This window comes from Penaeus vannamei, chromosome 35 (genome assembly GCF_042767895.1).
Source record: "Penaeus vannamei isolate JL-2024 chromosome 35, ASM4276789v1, whole genome shotgun sequence".
Taxonomy (NCBI): domain Eukaryota; kingdom Metazoa; phylum Arthropoda; class Malacostraca; order Decapoda; family Penaeidae; genus Penaeus; species Penaeus vannamei.
Genome location: NC_091583.1, coordinates 538,770 through 543,769, shown reverse-complemented (window position 1 = coordinate 543,769; position 5,000 = coordinate 538,770). Strand labels below are relative to the sequence as shown.

Below are 5,000 nucleotides of genomic sequence, written 5' to 3'. Positions count from 1 at the left end.
GTTGTAGTTTTTTTTTTTCATTGTTGAGGGTTGTAGTTGTTTTTTTTTCATTGTTGAGGGTTGTAGTTTTTTTTTTCATTGTTGAGGGTTGTAGTTTTTTTTTTTTGCATTGTTGATTGGGGGGGGGGGGGTGAAAGATACCGTCAAAAGACACCAAGGTAAGTTCATTGGCGGCCGGGTTGTCGTTGTATTTTTTTTTTTTCATAGGTGATTGGGGTAAAAAAAAAAAAAAATACGGCCAAATGGGTTGTAGTTTTTTTTTGTTTTGTTTTTTTTTGTTTTTTGCATTGTTGATTGGGGGAAAAAAAGATACCGTCAAAAGACACCAAGGTAAGTTCATTGGCGGCCGGGTTGTAGTTTGTTTGTTTTTTTCATTGTTGAGGCTTCTAGTTTTTTTTTTTTTTCTTTGTTGAGGATTGTAGTTTTTTTTCTCATTGTTGAGGGTTGTAGTTGTTTTTTTTTCATTGTTGAGGGTTGTAGTTTTTTTTTTCATTGTTGAGGGTTGTAGTTTTTTTTTTTTGCATTGTTGATTGGGGGGGGGGGGGTGAAAGATACCGTCAAAAGACACCAAGGTAAGTTCATTGGCGGCCGGGTTGTCGTTGTATTTTTTTTTTTTTCATTGTTGATTGGGGTAAAAAAAAAAAAAAAATACCGTCAAAAGGGTTGTAGTTTTTTTTTGTTTTGTTTTTTTTTGTTTTTTGCATTGTTGATTGGGGGAAAAAAAGATACCGTCAAAAGACACCAAGGTAAGTTCATTGGCGGCCGGGTTGTAGTTTGTTTGTTTTTTTCATTGTTGAGGGTTGTAGTTGTTTTTTTTTTTCATTGTTGAGGGTTGTAGTTTTTTTTTTTTGCATTGTTGAGGGTTGTAGTTTTTTTTTTCATTGTTGATTGGCGGGGGGGGGGGAGATACCGTCAAAAGACACCAAGGTAAGTTCTTGACGGCCGGGTTGTAGTTTTTTTTTTTTTTTCATTGTTGATTGGGGAAGAATGTTTTGTACTTTGGGGGAGAATATTACGTAGTTTGGGGGAGAATATTGTGTAGTTTTGGGGGAGAATAGAGCGTAGTTTGGGGAGAATAGTTTGTTTGTTTGTAGTTTGTTTGTTTTTTTTATTGTTGATTGGGGGGGGGGGGGATACCGTCATAAGACACCAAGGTAAGTTCTTGACGGCCGGGTTGTAGTTGTAGTTTGTTTGTTTTTTGCATTGTTGATTGGGGTAAAAAAAAAAAAAAATACCGTCAAAAGGGTTGTAGTTTTTTTTTTTTTTTTTTTTTTTTTTCATTTTTGATTGGGGGGGGGGAAGATACCGTCAAAAGACACCAAGGTAAGTTCATTGGCGGCCGGGTTGTAGTTTGTTTGTTTTTTTTCATTGTTGAGGGTTGTAGTTGTTTTTTTGCATTGTTGATTGGGGGGAAAAAAGATACCGTGTTGGTGATATGGTGGGGGAAAGGCCCACTTTTGCACAGACTAGATTTATTGAAGGGGTGAGAGTTATTCCAATAAATCTAGTTTGTGCATTGTGCGTTTATATATATATATATATATATATATATATATATATATATATATATATATATATATATATATATATATATATATATTTTTTTTTTTTTTTTTTTTTTTTATTATTATTTATTTTTTTTATATTTTTAATTATTATTATTATTTGCCTTTTTTGTTGTAAGATAGATTCGAGGAATTTGGGGGTTTTGTGCTAGTGTGTGTTGGTTGAAATTCCTTATTTTTTTATTTATTGATATTAAGTGCGATGGAATAATGATTAAAAAAAAAAAAAAAAAATGCTTCGAGATATGCACACGACCAGAAACGCGTGACCTCTCGGGCCAGAACAAGGTCAGTCGGCCCCGTGGACTGACCTTGGCCGGGCGAGCGCGGTTTCTTGCTTTCTCTCTCTCTCTCTCTCTCTCTCTCTCTCTCTCTCTCTCTCTCTCTCTCTCTCTCTCTCTCTCTCTCTCTCTCTCTCTCTTTCTTTTTTTCTCTTTCTTTCTTTCTCTCTCTCTTTCTCTCTTTCTCTCTCTCTTTCTTTCTTTCTCTCTCTCTTTCTTTCTTTCTCTCTCTCTATCTGTATCTCTCTCTCTCTCTCTTTCTCTCTTTCTCTCTTTCTCTCCCTCTCTCTCTCTTTCTTTCTTTCTTTCTTTCTCTCTCCGACGGACAAGAACTTTCGGCGAGACGGCTCGAAAGGCGGCTCGCGAGGGTACAGGTGGGGGCTGGAGGGAGGGGGACGGGAGGCGGGGGGGGGGGCTTGGTTGGGGTTCTTCGTTGATTTGGGGGGTTATTTTGTTGCCTTTTGTTGGGTTATTTCTTTCGTTGATTTGGGGGGTTATGTTGTTGCTGTTGTTGTTGTTGTTGTTGTTATCATTATTATTATTGTTATTGTTATTATATGTGTGGGCACAGGCGGGGCTGGAGGGGGGTGGGAGGCGGGGGGGCTTGGATGGGGTTCTTTCGCTAATTTGGGGGGTTGTTTTGTTGCTGTTGCTGTTGTTGTTGTTATCATTATTATTATTGTTATTGTTATTATATGTGTGTGTGTGTGTTTTTGTGTGTATATGTGTTTGTGTGTATGTGTGTGGTTTTGTGTGTTTTATTATTATTATTTTTTATTTATTTATTTATTTATTTATTTATTTATTTTTTGTGTGTGTGTCTGTGCGTGTCTGTGTGTCTGTGTGTGCGTTTGTGTGTGTGTGTGCATGCGTGTTTAGGCGAACGTATGCAATGTCTTTAAATGAGTATAAGTGCATATCCCCGCGTCCACCCAGACAAAGCCACTGTAAGCCTAATGAGTGGCGTGGCAGGGACCCCTAATGAGTAGCGTGGCAGGGACCCCTAATGAGTGGCGTGGCAGGGACCCCTAATGAGTGGCGTGGCAGGGACCCCTAATGAGTGGCGTGGCAGGGACCCCTAATGAGTGGCGTGGCAGGGACCCCTAATGAGTGGCGTGGCAGGGACCCCTAATGAGTGGCGTGGCAGGGACCCCTAATGAGTGGCGTGGCAGGGACCCCTAATGAGGGGCGTGGCAGGGACCCCTAATGAGTGGCGTGGCAGGGACCCCTAATGAGGGGCGTGGCAGGGACCCCTAATGAGGGGCGTGGCAGGGACCCCTAATGAGGGGCGTGGCAGGGACCCCTAATGAGTGGCGTGGCAGGGACCCCTAATGAGGGGCGTGGCAGGGACCCCTAATGAGTGGCGTGGCAGGGACCCCAAATGAGTGGCGTGGCAGGGACCCCTAATGAGTGGCGTGGCAGGGACCCCTAATGAGGGGCGTGGCAGGGACCCCTAATGAGGGGCGTGGCAGGGACCCCTAATGAGGGGCGTGGCAGGGACCCCTAATGAGGGGCGTGGCAGGGACCCCTAATGAGTGGCGTGGCAGGGACCCCTAATGAGGGGCGTGGCAGGGACCCCTAATGAGTGGCGTGGCAGGGACCCCTAATGAGGGGCGTGGCAGGGACCCCTAATGAGTGGCGTGGCAGGGACCCCTCATGAGTGGCGTGGCAGGGACCCCTAATGAGTGGCGTGGCAGGGACCCCTCATGAGTGGCGTGGCAGGGACCCCTAATGAGTGGCGTGGCAGGGACCCCTAATGAGTGGCGTGGCAGGGACCCCTAATGAGTGGCGTGGCAGGGACCCCTAATGAGTGGCGTGGCAGGGACCCCTAATGAGTGGCGTGGCAGGGACCCCTAATGAGTGGCGTGGCAGGGACCCCTAATGAGGGGCGTGGCAGGGACCCCTAATGAGTGGCGTGGCAGGGACCCCTAATGAGTGGCGTGGCAGGGACCCCTCATGAGTGGCGTGGCAGGGACCCCTAATGAGTGGCGTGGCAGGGACCCCTAATGAGTGGCGTGGCAGGGACCCCTAATGAGTGGCGTGGCAGGGACCCCTAATGAGTGGCGTGGCAGGGACCCCTAATGAGGGGCGTGGCAGGGACCCCTAATGAGTGGCGTGGCAGGGACCCCTAATGAGGGGCGTGGCAGGGACCCCTAATGAGTGGCGTGGCAGGGACCCCTAATGAGTGGCGTGGCAGGGACCCCTAATGAGTGGCGTGGCAGGGACCCCTAATGAGTGGCGTGGCAGGGACCCCTAATGAGTGGCGTGGCAGGGACCCCTAATGAGGGGCGTGGCAGGGACCCCTAATGAGTGGCGTGGCAGGGACCCCTAATGAGTGGCGTGGCAGGGACCCCTCATGAGTGGCGTGGCAGGGACCCCTAATGAGTGGCGTGGCAGGGACCCCTAATGAGTGGCGTGGCAGGGACCCCTAATGAGTGGCGTGGCAGGGACCCCTAATGAGTGGCGTGGCAGGGACCCCTAATGAGTGGCGTGGCAGGGACCCCTCATGAGTGGCGTGGCAGGGACCCCTAATGAGTGGCGTGGCAGGGACCCCTCATGAGTGGCGTGGCAGGGACCCCTAATGAGGGGCGTGGCAGGGACCCCTAATGAGTGGCGTGGCAGGGACCCCTAATGAGTGGCGTGGCAGGGACCCCTTGGCCACTGCGCGAGGGGGTGCCACGGCGGCCGCCCCTTGACCCTCAATTAGGGGTTGCGGGGCCGTCCCAAATTGACGGTGGCACTGATGAATAGTTTGGCACGATCCATTGGGTGCCATTATCATAAGGCAAGGGGAAGGGGGGGGAAGGGGAGGGGAGAGGGGAGAGGGGGGGAGGGGGGAGAGGGCTTGCCAGGTGGGAGATGTTCGGATTTTTTTTTAATTTTTGTATATTGTAATGTAGGAAATGCTGTGAAATGCTGTGTTGTTTTAATTTTTGTATTGCAATGTAGGAAATGCTGTGTTATTTTAATTTTTGTATTGCAATGTAGGAAATACTGTGTTATTTTTTCTGCTTAGGGTTGGTAAGAAAAGAGAAGGGGGGAAGTCCAGGAAAAAATGCAATAGGAGCAGGAATGGAAGGAAGGAACGAGGATAGGGAAGGGAGGCGAGGAGAAGTGAAAAAAAAATAAAACGGGATTAAAGCGAAAATCCGTT

The 5,000-nt window shown here is 47.7% G+C and overlaps 1 protein-coding gene across 1 annotated transcript in view; it reads left to right on the top strand.

Annotated features, from left to right (window-relative positions):
• LOC138859390 (diacylglycerol kinase eta-like) overlaps positions 1-5,000 on the top strand; it is a gene marked incomplete at its 3' end in the record, with an annotated part of 178,007 nt that overhangs the window by 6,896 nt on the left and 166,111 nt on the right.